This window comes from Balaenoptera borealis (genome assembly GCF_965194805.1).
Source record: "Balaenoptera borealis genome assembly, chromosome: 7".
In the NCBI taxonomy this organism is placed as follows: Eukaryota; Metazoa; Chordata; class Mammalia; order Artiodactyla; family Balaenopteridae; genus Balaenoptera; species Balaenoptera borealis.
In genome coordinates, this window is record NC_138864.1 from 79440181 (window position 1) to 79456713 (window position 16533).

The window sequence follows — 16533 nt, forward strand, 5'->3', positions numbered from 1 at the left end:
GAAAGACGGCTTTAGATTTGGAGAAAGGAGGTCTGTTATTTAAAGAACTGTGTCTCCTTAAAATCATACACTGCTAAAACTATGAAAATTATAGTTTTGGGATTGAATTGGGCATCATATGGACGAAACAATTAGATGTTCTTTAAAATCTTCATTTTCATCTAGATGTTATAGAGGTAAGCAGTTAGCCTTAGCAATCCTGCAAGCTAAGAATTCTGAACCTTTTCTGAAGGGAGATAGTCAAGAATACTTTTGAAATTCTGATAAAGATTCCTCTTCCAAGACGATAAATACAAAATTTTGCTCAACAATTCCAGGCATTTCATGGATTGTCTGGACTCCATATTACAAGTATCTGAAGTACTTCTGTACCTTCTGAATTTACCCCTTTCTTAGCTATTTGCCACATGAATAATGGACATATTAACAATGGAGAATCTCCTGACGTAGGAAACCATATGACATAAATAGTGTGTGATATTATTCATGTGATTAATAGTATTGATAAATAATATAGTTACATATGATAAATAGTAACTTTTTGTTTCCAAAAGTGTTTAGTCCTGAATAGACAGTAGATGATAGAGACATCATCCTTTTATTAATCTTTCAAATATTGTCAAGTTAAAAAATAAAACTATTTTCTGGAAAAGATTCCCCAACTCTTTGCTTTCCAGAAAGAATCTATATCTTTACATCTGTCTGTTTATTTAACTGTCAGTCATCACTGCAACAAACTCTTTCTTAGAGAAGAAACAAGTAAAATCAACCTGAGAGAAAATACCAATTAGAAAAATCCTGGACAAGGAAAGAGCCAAAGAGTATAGTAACTCCTTTTTTTTTTTTTTTTTTTGACTTATTTTATTTGTTATTTTATTTTTTTAACATCTTTATTGGAGTATAGTTCCTTTACAGTGGTGTGTTAGTTTCTGCTTCATAACAAAGTGAATCAGCTATACATATACACGTATCCCCATATCTCCTCCCTCTTGCTGTTTATGGAAAATGGGTCAGGAGTAAAGCTCTTCCATAAGGAACAAATTTTCCATGCAAATGAAACCTTGGTTTTATTTTTAGAGTACAGTATTCTATTATTTTTGAATAATGATGGAAGATTTAATATGCCAGTGTTTCTTCCCCATTTTATTGAGAATTAAGATACACCATGACTCTTTAATAAGATACATTAAAAACACATAAAGATATTTCAAATTTTATCAACAGTTTTTATTTAATTAACTTTTTTGAAATAATGTTATCTTAATCAGAAACAAATAGTTGCATAAATTCATACTGTTCTTTGTTAACAATTTTCAAAATTTTTTCTTAATATAAAAAATCAAAAGCAACTTATAGTCAAACTTCAAAAATTAATTTCAAACAACTGAAAATTGTAAAAAGGCATATATTTTGTTCTTTTTGATAACATCACCAAGTAAATTATGATATTAAAATACCTAGGTCAAGGGCTTTACTTATGCCAGGACGTAACTCCTGTTACGTCCCAAAGAACCAAAAAAGAAAATAATTACATATGGGCAGATTATATACGTGAGAATATTGTATACTTGTACTTTAAAAGGAGTCTCCAAGGTGGCTGATTTACATAAGAAAATAGCCCACAAAACATAAAATTTATAAGTGGACTGTTCTGCATTTTTGTAGAGTAAATGTTTCATTTTCAGAATTACAGATGTATAAAATCATATGTCCCAGCTGGTGAAAGACCAGTAAACTTTCACATGTTTTGTAAAAACTTAAATGCTGGAGACCAATACTCACAAAATTTAATGATCTTTCTGCTAACGTCTTTAAAAAAATAATAAGGAAAAGAAACAAAACATATACAACTTAAGTGTAGTATTTCCAAATTCTTAAAAAAGGAGAGTACGTAAAATCACCTATTTTACATTTTTAGTTTGCTTATATTTGTTAAAATTCATTCTATTCACAGGAATAAATGGAAATATGAAAGAAATACTGATGTGCCTGGCCCATCCTGTCACACATTGTTTTGAAGGAAGCCAGTTCTGTTTGGGAAATGACAACAAGGTAAAATAAGAATGGGACTGTTTTTTTTTAACATTAAAAAACAAAAAAGAAAAAGAAAAAAACGGGGGTGTGGGCAACAAAAATCGGTAACAACCCACTTTCTTTTAAATATGTTTTACCATTAAACTTGAGGACTTTGTGCAACTGAGTGCTTGATCAGTATCCACAGTGTATACCTTACAAATGAGTTACATCCTAGGTTTCTCTTTCATTATTTGGAACTCAGCACATCTTCGCTTAGAATCAAATATTCCACTGGGTGGGAGGATTCCCTGGCTGGCTCACAAAATTCACAATAACCCACAATTTAGCTTGCTTTATGTGAGTAGTGTTTAAATGGCAATCAACCATCATGTAAAATACTTTCTATAGAAAAATGCATTCTCTATCCCATCTCAGGCTTTCAGAAGTACTTCCTCCACTGGGACCATAGATGTAGCTGGGGGATGAAGGGAGGAGGAAAGAACAGGGTAGTTAATTATGACCACCATGAACTCCTAAATTCCCTAATATTGTTTAAAAAGATAACATCATAACTCTCACACAAATATACAATGAACTCGCGTCAAAGATTTTGTTAACTCATTAATTAGTGAGCCAACAAGTAGGATGTTACCATAGTGTCAGAGAATTCAAGGAACCACGCATATATGGACCACAAGGAATGCTGAGATGAATTTACACGGAAATGCAAAAGGCTCTATCCATATGGCAATGATCAATTACATTCCACCAGACCCAATTAATTTGCTTTCTTACAGATAAGAATCATTTTCATTATTATCAGTTTTCTACAACTTGCAGAATTATAAAGAAGTTTAAAAACAGTGAAAAGGGATATGACCACAAGAATGCATTAGATAGGACATGCAGTAACTTCTCTTTTATCTGTTTAAAGTGTTTCACAATTTTTCCCAACAGTACTATTAACTGTTTCAAGATGGACATATCCTGATATTGTGGATTGGGGAGGAAATACTGAATTCCAGGTAGCAATTCCCACACTATCTGCTAATAAAGTCTATACCAGGGCTGTCCGAAAGAAATATAATGCAAGCCACAAATGCAGCCATATATGGCATTTTTAATTTTCTGGAAACCACCAGGGGGTGGTTTCCAGGGGGGTGGCCACCCCGTACCACATTTTAAAAAAATCAATTACAATTAATTTTAATAAAATATTTAAACAAACATATGTAAAATATCATTTCAACATGTAATCATATGAAAGAATTATTAATAAGGTATTTTATATTCTTTTTTTCATTCTAAGTTTTCAAAAGCCAGTGTATGTTTTGCACTCACAGCATATCTTAATTCAGACTAGCCTCATTTCAGATGCTTTACTAGCCACATGTGGCCCATGGCTACCAGACAGGACAGGGCTATATAAATCAAACATTCGCGAGCTAGCTAAGTTTTGCATTTCTTGACATATTAATTAAAATATTTAGGTCTGTCCCAGCCTTTCCATGCCCATACCATTACTTTCAAGGTAGCCAGATTCGCAGATTTCCTCATGTGGGAATGAAGCATGATCAGTGCCCAAGGAAACTATAATTTGCAATGTTTGTCTAGTGTGGCCCCATGAATTTTCTCATTAGCAGTCTGCACCATTGTCTTTTCCCAGGGAGACCACACATACCCCTGTGATGTGAGAGAGAGAGCGATGAGCACACAGGGACGTGGTGGGAACCATGATAATAAACATAATATTGCTTTGCCTGTCACCTGAGTATGACAGCACCCGTCAAAACATTAACTTTTTCATTTTCATATCACCCTTGTGAGGTAAAGAAAGGAAGGGACATTTCTCATAATCCCTCTTTCACTGCAGAAAGACAAGAGAAATCTTTCTTCTTAGCAAGGGAGTAACTAAGGTGTATCCACTCAGCCTCTTGTGTATTGCACAGGCCTCAACTGGGCACAAATAGATCCAATTCAGAGTCCTGCCTCTAGGAGGGAGAAAGGACCCTCTCCACAGCAAGGCCGCCAGAGCATCCTGCTGGATACAGCAAAACATCACCAGTGCCAGGCAGGGGCTGAGGAAGAGGGAAATAGAAGAGAACCCAGCTCCACTGCTGAGCCAAAGCAGGGAGGGCACTGGGAACCTCCCTCTTTAAACCAGCATGCTCAGAATCTCTATATATTTATTTGCTTCTCTTTGTGGGCCCTCCTCCCTGCAGGGATTTCTGAGAAAAGGATGAAAGTCCCAGGGTCAGACAACCCACTGGGATCCCTGATAAAAAATTTATTTCAGATAATTCTGGAGTAACACTTAGTATATTCTGGTGTTTCATATAATCTGAACTAGGAGAATAAACCATAGGACTCTGTGTGTGTGTGTGTGTGTGTATGTGTGTGTGTGTGTGTGTGTGTGTGTGTGTAAGAGAGAGAGAAAATAGCTAAAGGCTGCCCTGGGATCCAACATCTTTCCTTCCTCCTCATTTTCTTAGGACCCCAGGGACTAAAATCAGTGTTCCAGGGACTAGTAGCCCCAAAATAGCCTTTCACACCCCTCCCCTCATCCCCTTCTTGAATTTTCAAAAGAATATACAAGTCATTCTGCTCCCCACCCATTCAATCAACTGTTTTGACTTCTGGTGGCCGCCATTTGCAATCGTCACTTCATATGCATGAATGGCACTTTTACACCTGGGCGACAGTCATCCCATTCAACTGGCAAGTGTTCATCTGTATTTAACATTAGCTGCTCAATAATAACCTATTGAAGGACTAGGCCTGTTAATGTTTGTATAAGGAGGGGAGCCGTTAAGAAAAGACTACATGTGCTGAATTCAAGAAGGGGGCTATTTCTTTCCTACTATAAACAGAAATGATTATAAAACCAGAACCCAGAAAGAGTTCCTCACCCTTCACTTTGGCGTGAGGGGGTTTCGTTTCTCTGCAAAGGCCTACTCTCTGAGTGCTGACTTCCCCAGGTTTTTACTGCATTCCAGGGAGGGAGATAGAAACCAAAGCAAACAAAGTGCCCCCAAAGGACCCTCTCCTCCCTCCAAAAAGTTTCTATTTTTAATTCTCTGCAGCTTTTAAAACAGTGGAATGGGAAGGTTTCAACAGTCTGTGGTGGAAGAGAATTCCTGCTTTCTCTAAGGATGCCCAATTTAGATAATCCCTGCTGGCAGCAGGATCCCAGGGCCAGGGCTGGGCAAAGGGGTTTTCTTGGCAGTTTCTTTTCAGTACATTTTGTCATCTCAAAGTAACTTTTAACAACTGTGCTTTCCTCTCTGCACGGGAGTAGAAAGCATGTTTTGAGCTGGCGGCAAAATGTACCTAGTTTTCCCTCTGAGCGTCTGTCTCTAATGCTAAAAACACATTTTACTGGTACTTGGTACTTTGTTTGGGCACTTGTCTTTAAACCAGGGATCCCTAAGCTCTTTGTAGCATTTCTCATATCCACCCCACATCCACCCCACAAGATGGGTGGCAAATAGTGAGCCCAGCTTTTTTGTCAGGTGGGGAAACAGGGCAGACCCATAGAACATGGCGAGTAGTTTTCCCAAGCCTGTATGGAGAATGTTAGCAGCAAAAGTAAACATTTTTTGCGTGGCTCTGTCTGGTTTGTGGCCTCATGGCTACTGCCTCCCAAACACAGATTACGGGGTATCATCCGTAAGCATCAGATGTGCATTTGTTGACCAGCTGCCAAGACATTCATCTGGCAAACATTTCTTAAACTTCAGCTACATGCCACGCACTCTGACTCCCAGAAGCCTGCTCTGCTCCCACATAGGTCTCCTGAGGTTGAAGCAGCATTGGACACCCCTGAACACAGGGACCAGAAGGAAGAGCAGAATTTCTTAAAATTTCCTCTACTTCATCCCAGGCTGCCTTTGCAGAGCTGTCTGTGTACCCGCAGGGCTCACTTTCAGAAAGGCATATTCAAGACAATTGGCTGTAGAAAGTACTAGACCCAAATAACCTCTCAGGGTTCTTAAGGACAGGACTTGAAGCTTGGGAAGGAAGTGCCAAATGACCTGCAGGCGTGAAGGTGAGGAGAAGGGCTCCAACATAGTGGAGAGCTAGGCAGCCCAGATTTCAAAGCTATTTCTCCCTCCTAATGTTACAGCCATTAAATCAAGAATTTAATTCTTTAGCCAAAATGCCCCGTATCCTAATAGTGTTCTTACTTGGCAAAATGCTGCTTATAAATATCTCCCACTCTCTCCTCTTCTCTCCAGCTTTCAGAGTTCAACCAAAGCCCATTTTATATTAAATAAGGAACAAAGCAGTAGAAACTAAAAGAACTAATGTGTCTGGGTTCATCCCTTGTCGCATCATTTCATATCAACTTTGAATCCAAGAAAGCCTAATAGTAATTCAGCCATGAAACTGCTGCATAAACTGGGGGAGATTTGGAACATATGTTTTCAATTCATTTACATTTGACTCATCACAATAGGTTGCTTTTTTTTAAAAAAAAAAAGTTCTATTTGATGTTTAAGAAAATATTTCAACCTTTTAAAATAAACCTTTTAGAATCTTTCTCCATTCACAACAGGACGCTGCGGAACGCTAAGAGAATTAGGAACTCAAAGGCAGGAAGGTTCAGGGACGGTTCAAAATTCAGAGCCATGAATCCAGAGAGGGTTCAAAAGTTGGCAAAGTGAACCCTCTCATCCCTACCCACAAATAATAAATAACAATCACAACAAGGAAAAGGAGAAAGGGGAAAGCCACTGGAAAGCCATAACTTATCCCGTCTCCAGCCTTACAGCTCTCTCCAATTTTAAAGCAGGAGTTCTTCGGAGAACTTAGGTAGTGCTGCCTGCAGGGAGCTGAGATGGTCTTCTGTCGTAAATTACCTTGCTGGGGATAAGCTTTTCTGCAGGTCCAACAGACAGGCAGCTCTGCAAGACCCATCACCCAGCTCCGTGCTTCTTAAATTATCCTTCATCTGGTCGTGACATCTGAAAACCTACAGGGAAAATGATCACCCCCAAATCTGACCTTCCCATACCACTAGGTCTTTTTTTAATAAAGAACTACACCACAAGAGATAGACGCAAGAGCATTCGATTTGCAAACAAAAAAAGGAGGAAAAATAGAGCTTTCTGTGTACTTCTTTGAATAAATAGTACACTTGTTTTCAAACTTGTCCATACTAAAGGTTTTTTTTCATTGCAATGTGACCCTAAGTCCTTTTCCCAACTAAGATAGCCATAGTGACACGAAAATCATTAGAAGTGAGGACTTAGGGTGAGAAGTGAGGAAGCCTTAACTTTTCCCCTTCGTTCTCACTTTGCAATCAACAGCCTTGCTGCAGCTTTCCAGCCGTATTCAGACATGTACACACACAGACAGACACATGCACGCAAACATCTGAGGACCTAGAATATTTGAGTAAATGGCTGCAGTAGGTTGAAATGTGATCAAGACCTGAGAGCAGGTAGCAGGCCAAGAGAAATAACTCCTAGCCATAAAAAATGCCTTAATTAATCAGTAACTCTTTTCTTCTGTATGTCACCTGACGTGTTTAATCTGTCTGCTTTGACGGGATTGTGGCAAGTGGAGCTGGCCTCTGGCGAAATTAGAATGGGCCTTTGTGAAGAAGGGCCGGCCGTCAGGCTTGGGAGGGCACGGTGAAGGGCTACACAGAGTAGGCATCTTATAATTGCCTGTGGGCCAGCTTCGTGTGATGGAGGCTCCAAAAGAAGGAAACAAAGATTTCAGACGTTACAGGTTCAAAACACATCAAGCCAATGGGCAGACACAGTAACGGTCATGTCATCCAAGAAATTTAACTTCTTCCTTCCTTCATTTGCTTCTCCCTGGAATTCAGCCTCTGTCATAAACGCTGAGAAATGAGATAGACCTATTTACTTCCACTTTAGTGTTTTAGTTCTGGAACTCAGATTTACACCAGAGAGAGGAAAATGTATTCTTTGCAATGTCTGAATCTTCTGAACAAGGGGAAGCCAGTGGATTTTTTAGCATCAGGCTGGCTAACCTTGGATCTGGTCATACAGTTTGTTGTGAAGGAAAGAGCTTTTTACCAGAAGAAGGAACACACCTTGATCCTGCCAACAAAATGGCTTTTAAATACCTACACTTTATTTAAGAAAAAGAATCACGGTTACTACCTGTGAAGCCCAGTGCTCCTTCCCCTGCACCTGCTGGGACACCCTCGTCACCCTGATCACCTTGGCATTGAGAGGAGATTATCTCCACTTCCAAGTCTTTATGTAAAGTGATCATTTAATCCTACCCTGCAAAGTAGGAATAAGCGATCCCCAGTTTTGCAGATGAATAAACTGAGATGTGGACAGAGATCAAGTCATTATCCCAAAGTTACCAAGTAGCGAGACCTCCACTCAAATCCAGGCCACCCACTCGGCCACCTATGCGTGAGACAAATTCCCTCAGAGATGTTTTCGACAAGATTATATAAGGCAAATGACTATTCAGTCTCCCACTGATGTGTATTTGTGTGTATATATATATATATATATATATATATATATATATATACACCTTAATTCTTTATTTTTGCTCATTTCCTTTTTTCTATTTTAATACAATTGAAGCGTAATACACATACATAAAAGTACACAAGTATTCAACTCCACATATTTTCACAAGAAGCCTGGACCCAGCATCTGGATCAAGAAACAGATTATTTCCAGCCCACAAGCCTCTCTTGTGCCCTCCTTCAAGTCATTACTCTCCCATCCCCCCAAAACATTATATTCCTCTATACCCCTGTCTCCTTTTTAGCCAGGGGCGAGGGGTGTGTGTGTGTGTGTGTGTGTGTGTGTGTGTGTGTGTGTGTGTGTGGAGTATTTGGTTATGAGCATGTATTTTGGAAATGGGCTGCTTGGGTTGAAATCCTGCTATACGTTTTACAAACTGTACATCCTTGGGCAAGTTACTTAACTCCCCTATGACTCAGTTTTCTCAACTTCAAAATGGGAATATTAACAGAAGCTACCTCACAAGGTCGTGATGAAGATTAAATGCTACAGTACATCTAAAGAGCTTAGATCAAGGTAAATAGAAAAGCTCAGGGTAAGCCCTCAGAAAACACCAGCTATTATTTATGCTGGGACATTTCTCCCCCTCTCAGAGACTGTCTATGAAAGACCAAGAAGGTACAAAGATAGTAGAGCAAGGGAGATGGCAAGGGAGAGGAAGAGAGAGGAATTCCAACCAAGCATGTGCTATCTGTCAGCATAAGAAACAGACCCATCTCTAGGTTAGGGAGAGGATCAGAGCTGAACAGATGGAGGGAGAGCTAAAGCAGACAGTTCTCCAGTCATACAGAATCAAGTGTTCAGAGTAAAACTGTTATTTGAAACATTATGTATTTTCTCTTCCATCCTATTTATGCTTCCTACATGTGCAAATATACATGCCAAAGATGAATAAGCAGGAATGCTTTTTGAGACCATCCATGAACTTTCCATGACTCCTAATAGTCCAGAATTGAATGCATATTTTTAAATTTCCAACAATATAAAAACAATGAGTGTGAGCTTTTTTTCCTGCCCAATTCACAATTTAATTCCCGACATAACTTTTTAGGTAGAATAGATTCAGGCATTTTTCCATGTCACGTTTCTTTGTATTTTTGCACCACTTGAAACATTTTTTACCCATTTAATTTAGAACTTGTCCAAATCATCTGCCGTGTAAATCGAAAGTAAATAGCTCGTTTAAAGCATAGGTTCCAAGAAACCAGAAGCTTCAAAAAAAAAAAAACCATAAGATTGAGAACTTGCTGGGCAAGTTTCCTTTTTTTTCCCATCCCAAAGAATGCATTTACTGAGACAGCTATATATTTTATGAAATACTTAACGAAGTCATGGGTTAAAAAAGAAACGAGAAAGAAGAATAAAAATATGTTTCAAGTAATATTAAAAATGACAAGCATATAATAGCAATTTGAATAATGAATTGACTACAATAAAGAATTAACACCGCTTACATTTCCAACAAGTATGAAATAGATTGAGGCCTGATACATTGATTCGTTAAGTTTTAATTGGGTTTAGAAAGACTCAAAATTGACAGGGAAAGAGGCATGAGCTTGATTCCATCTGTCTGTCTGTCTCTCTGTTTCTCTCTGTCTCTCTCTGTCTCGCCATTACCCTCCCTGTCTTGCTTCTCCAAGTTTTCTTTTCATACTTGATTTCGAGGTAAGCAGACCAGAGATAACTGTTAAACTCTAACGCTGCACACTTTCCAGTTCTAGACCTTTTTAACACAGCAGAGATAATGTTACTTACAGAGCTTTTCAACAGCGTGGCCACTGGCTAGCCAAGCCCTCTGAAAGGAACAAAACGCTTCCTTCCTGGGTGGCTGGCTGTGAGCTGGAACAGTACATGATATTCAAGATAAGGAAACGGAAGTTCCAAGCACTGAGCGTGTGTGGTTTAACCAAATGAGGTAAAATAAGAAATGGAAGGACAGTGAGAAGCTGCCTTATTTGCAGCACCCGTGTCAGAGCCAGTGCAGGGATTTGGAGTTGGATGCATCTTGATTGAGAAATCATAAGTGGGAAGACCTTGTCCCTGCTCCTTAGCTCTGCATAGATATAAATATGAGATGAGGCAGCTTTGTTACCTTTTAGGGATATCATAAATTCCAAAGAGATCGCTATGAAGTGATTCTTAATGCCCTTGAGCTTGCTTTGAAAGATAAAGTAAATTGAGTTTATAAATTCCAGAGCAGCGGCTGAAGATTGTGTCCACTCATTTCTAAAACCAGGGATTACGGTTTGAGCCCTTGGATCCCTCCAACCTTTTAGACAACTGGGCTCACTCTGATCAGGATGCTGGCCATCATCTCAGCCATGACAGCTGGTCTGTAGACTTTAACTCAGGTTGACCCACCCATGGACCACATGACCAACTTCTGTCCAGAACAAGCTCTGGTCATCACAGCCTTCTTCTGAACCTCAGGTTTCTCATCTGTAAAATGGGGATGATAACAATATTAACTCCTGCCACATGGGGGTATTTCTGCTTAGCCTGCTACAGCCTATAGGTGAGCAGGGTAATAGACAGACCTGGTCATAATTAGCCCTGTGACCCTCAGCAAGCCGGTCACTTCATACTCTGGTTCTCCATTTCTTCATCTGTAAAACGAGAAGAACAAGACCCACTTCATAGTGAGTTCAACAGCATAAAACTCAATAAATTATCATTTCTGACTTGGCTTCTCTTGTTTTGCCTCGAATTTTTAGTCTCTTTCTTGTTCATGGGAATCCAACAGGAGCCAGTGATGCCCCGGCTTTATCCTTGGCTCACCTCCATGGACACAACTTAAATTCTCCCCCTTGTAAGTCAAGGAGTTCCCATCAACTTAAGTACCACCTGTCTGGCTGAAGCTCACGTGGGACTGCTAGTCCCACATCAGGGGAAGGTAGAGTGGGAGTGTGGACTGACCCCAGTCAGGGTGCTGTCCCATCTCCACATTCTACTCAGCCTCTTCTCTCAGGAAGCCATTGCTAAGTAATGGCTCAGTCCCCAGACACTCCTCCTTGACTCATTCCTTATGCTATCTTCTGGGGTGGTGCCTTCCAGTTGGTTTATCCAGTACTCCTTTCAGTAAAACATTTTTGAGTGCACACATCAGTGTATGTTTTTATATTTATAAATTTTATACATGTGATACTCTGCTGATACATTTTATGCATTCTGAAAACACACACACACCACACGGAAATTTTTAAAGAATGAGATAAAAAGTAAGTAGATAAAGGAATTCAATCATTTCCTTTGTGCACCCCAACAGATCACCTCGGGCTCCCTCTGCTGCTGTCCAACCTCCCTGGCCCTGTGAGAAGAGTATTCTCCCTTGGGATCCTGGACGTCCCACCTTTGAGAGAGATTTACACACACGGTAACGAAGAGCAGGTAGGCTGGCCAGAATGAGCCTCCACTGTTAGCACAAGAGCATCACCACAAGCCAGGCTCAGCTTCGTGGGTATGGAACCTGTGCAGTCGGACAGGACCCCATACTCAGAAGGGCCCCGGGCTTGGTTAAACCGCAGCTGTCGCCATCTTGAAATTCTCAAAAATTTTATCCTTTAACTTGTGAGGTCCAGTGGGATAAGGGAGAATGCGTGTGAGCAGAAGAGATATGCACAGTAATGCATGCTCCCCCACCCCCGTGCTGCCCCACTCACATATAGCTTTAGCAATGCCTCACAAGCACCGTGTTCCAGTGGACCCATTGCATGCAGGAGTTTAGCGAGACTCAAAGTGAGTACAAGGTAAGCTTATTATGGGAGCCATCTGCTTCCCAAGTGTGGTAGAATGTGCATGTCTCAAGAAGTGAATAAAAACAACTGAGTTCGTTTTGTGAAGTGTTTCCACTGTTCTGGTAAGAATTAAATTTATATGCATGTACGCACTACAAAAAAGAAATTGCATAATTTCAGTGATTCTGCACGCAAGTTAAATGCTCTTATATTTGCGTTTAAAACTGGCATCCCACACTATAAAGATGAATGGTATAATTCATGCTAATAGTTTAAAATTTTTATTTTTACTTACTTAAAATGACATCAGATAGCAAATGAAAAACACTATGACAAGTTGAGAGACTGTGGAAGAAAGGAAGACATTCTATGTTTTACTACTTTTAATGCCCTTTGTTCTTGCTTTTTGAACAAGGGGCCTCACATTGGTATTTTACACTGTAACCATCTCTGCCCCATGGCCCCTGATTCATCTCTAAATTACCAATCTATCTCTATCAAGAGTGAGTCCACCCTACTCCCTTGTCTCACTGGAAGAAAGAGAGAAAATTCTTCCTCCATTTTGCCCTAAGAAAACATCTGTCCTTCCAAGACCATAGTTAATACATTCAGTTGATTTCATGCTTCAAATTTCATTCATTCAACAAATATTTGTGTATTTATATAGTTAAACTTTAAATAATAAAATGGTAAGTATTTGCCCAAGAGAATGGCTACCTCTTCTACCCTGTTTCTGACACAGCAGAAAATTCCAGCTGAAGTGGGGAGCTCTCAGTTCAAAAGAGTATTGCTGTTGAAACTCGAGGACTGAGCTCTGGCGCAACTACCCTTCATAATTCTTCACCCACACCCAGAAGCTAATGATTTCCAGAGATGGCCACAGCAAAGAATTCACAGGAACATGGGTCACTGTGTCAAGGATCATGTCAGAAAGACAAGGTCCCCAGTTCCAAATATTTCGGGGGTGAAAAGGTCATTCTCATAAATACCGTCTCCTCCACATTCAGCATACCATGGTATGTGCTTTGTCATAATTTGGTGGGTCACCAGCTGTCACCAGCAGAGCCTCCATCCAGGTGAAATTCCTCAGTCCTCACCAGTCAGATGTCAGTCTTACATCTCGGTTGATAGCGTCTTCTAAGACGGGAAACAGTCAGGTTTTGCCTCTAGAATCCACTAAATCAGTGGTTCACAAAGTGCAGTCCAGGGACCCCTGGGGGTTCTGGAGACCCTTCCAATGGGTTCATCCAGCTAAAATTATTTTCATAATAATACCAAAATGTTATTTGCCTTTTTCACTTTTATTTAGTTGACAGTGTAGTTTTCTAGAGGCTATAATCATTGTTCTGTTGGCTAACTAATGGAATGTGTATTTTTGTATTTTAAAAAATTTTTTCATTTTAATTTCCAATACAGTTAATATTTATGAGTATAACCCAGATAAGCATGAGCTCTCTCAGGTCATCACTAATTTTAAAGGATGTAAAGTGGTCCTAAGACCAGAAAGTTTGAGAAGTGCTAGACTAAGTGAAGTAGGTATCCATCGCACTTTGCATTTTCTCAAAGATGAAACTACCCTCTCCTTCCCAAGGTAATTCTTTCTCACAGTCCCAGCAGTCACCAGTGATTCTTATAACTCACTAAGATATTGCTATGCCAGTGACCAATGGGTAGATACTATAATTCAGCCTTGGTCACTATGACAAACAAAATACTAAAGGTATACACCTATAGGGCTTTGCAAAATGACTCTTCATATGACATAAACTGCAGCTATGTTTTTGAGTAAGCAACAAGATTTTAAATGTCTTTGCATAAAGAAGGGTCCAGTATATATCAATTTTTAAAGTATACTTAAAAAAATATTACCTTGTTTCCCCAAACCAAAATAATAATCAGTTAAATAAATTGCATCTGACAGAGAATATACGTGGAAAAGGAAATCTCTACTACTTCCTAGAGAATATCTTCAATACACAAGCGCGCGCACACACACACACACACACACACACACGCACACACCCACACAAAACCCTTGATGAACACATATGGTATTTAATGCATACCTGTTATACAACAACCAATGCTTTTACCTTTTCATGAACTATGAGTCATTCCCCTGCTCCAGAGAGGGTTTTCTGAGCTTCATAAATATTGATCATACTCCCTAAATTCTAACAGGCAGTTTCCTCAAATGCGAATGATACTTCTCAACTTCACTCTGCACTTTCTATATTCAGTCACACTGTTGACTACCATGGAAGAAAAGATATTCGATATAGATGAATACTCCTGATAACCAGAGCTTAGCCACTTCAAATCCCAAGACATACTTTCATTCATTCATTGATTCATTCATTCAAAAACATTCCTGAACTACAAGTCAGAAATTGTGCTGGGCCTTGAGAATACAATGACAAATAAAGCAAAATGTGCCCTCAAAGTAGCTTACATTCTACTGGATGTTGAATAGAATTTGTCCTAAAATTTATCCCAAAAGTCTTAAAAAGGGGTGTATGTGAAGAAAATATTAGAACTTCAAATTTTATTTTTATCTTGTGTATGTATGTTTTATGATGTAAACAATATATGAGTTTGTATCACATGCATAGATTATAAGCAAATAAAAATACACATCTATTGAAAGTGAGTAGTACCTCCCAAATTTTTACTAACAAGGTGTGCAATTTAAAAAGTTTAGAGACACTGATTGAGCATAATTTGGAAGCCCTCCTTTTTGAAAAAAGCACTCAGTCTGTCATCCTCAGGAACACTTTCTTGGCTGCTCAGCAGCTGCCTGGGAGTGCATCATAAAATTAGTATATGCTCCATGGAATCTAAAAACAAATGGTTCTGACGAAGCTAGGGGCAGGACAGGAATAAAGACGCAGACGTGGAGAATGGACTTGAGGACACGGGGAGGGGGAAGGGTACGCTGGGACGAAGTTAGACATCATCATTTACATATACACACTACCAAATGTAAAATAGACAGCTAGTGGGAAGCAGCCGCATAGCACAGGGAGATCAGCTCGGTGCTTTGTGACCCCCTAGAGGGGTGGGACAGGGAGGGTGGGAGGGAGACGCAAGAGGGAGGGGATATGGGGATATAGGTATATGTATAGCTGATTCACTTTGTTATAAAGCAGAAACTAACACACCATTGTAAAGCAATTATACTCCAATGAAGATGTTAAAAAAAAAAAAAATTAGTATATGCTCTTAGCCAGTCGGGCTGTAAGTGAATTTAGAGATGATATACTAGACCTTTTCTTTCACATAAGCAGCAAAACCCAGAACAATAAGTGATTTGCCTAAGCCATTTCCCAATTTGGTGAAGGAGTTAGCGATGTTTTTAAAAGTGTGATTCTGAGTCACCGACACTGTGGGAGGGGCCTTGTGAAGATGCTGAATGCTGAACTGAGAATCTGGAGGTTTTCCATCAGAATCTCCCAGGGCAGGGCCTCCGCTCTGGGCTCCGTACTAACAATGTCCCCAGGAGACTCCCAAGCACTCCAGGGATGGAGAACCCAGGAGAGGGGAGATGGACGCTTGGCCAAGGTCTCTGTGTTCCCAACGCCAGGCTCTCTCCTTCGTGCGGGTTGTCTTTGCTGTTGGAGCAGGAACTGTGGCTCTCAGGAACAGCTGCACCATGCTGTTTGACCCGATGGGGCTGTGGATTGCTGATCTTGCTAATTCTGGGACTGCTTTTTTAGGGGCTTGTTTTTATCTTTTCCTTTGATGTCAGACTGTTTGCCATCATTTCTTACTGCCTTCAGAGTGATCACTAATAATCTCTCTATCCTCCTTCCTTGTCCCCCTCTAGTTTTCTGCTTTTAATTCGTTGTGGGCTGGGAGACTACATAAATGGGCTTGTTCGGAGCGTTGTGTTAATTAAGAGTCAATTAGACATAGTTAAAGTGCATTGCTTTGTGACTGGTGTTTCCGCTGCTTCGAGCCTGTTTCGCTTCCTTCCTGCTTCTCAACTGAGTTCCAGAAGGCAGATTGAGGGATGCCTGACCTCTGGATAAGTGGGTCACTAGGATATTTACTTTCTTGTCACATTTCACCGCTGTCAAAGCTCAGAGGGTCTGGCCGGCCCCCCGGAGGAGCCAGTGTGCTTAATGATTCAGGACACCTGGGTCTGACCCGCTCTTCTTACGTTTCTCTGGGCTCAGAGTGATTTACAGGAAGAGGGGCTAGGATCCAGGAGGCAAGAGGCAGGGCATGCACTCCAGGGTGGACCAGGAAGT

The 16533-nt window shown here is 40.1% G+C and overlaps 1 long non-coding RNA gene across 9 annotated transcripts in view; it reads left to right on the plus strand.

Moving 5' to 3' along the window:
- LOC309631789 overlaps positions 1–16533 on the plus strand; it is a 274990-nt gene that overhangs the window by 134325 nt on the left and 124132 nt on the right. For all 9 annotated transcript variants that reach the window (XR_014246528.1, XR_014246529.1, XR_014246530.1 and 6 more), the window contains 2 exons: positions 1955–2052; positions 11812–11933. This is a non-coding gene — a long non-coding RNA (uncharacterized lncRNA). The remainder of the gene's footprint in view (positions 1–1954; positions 2053–11811; positions 11934–16533) is intronic.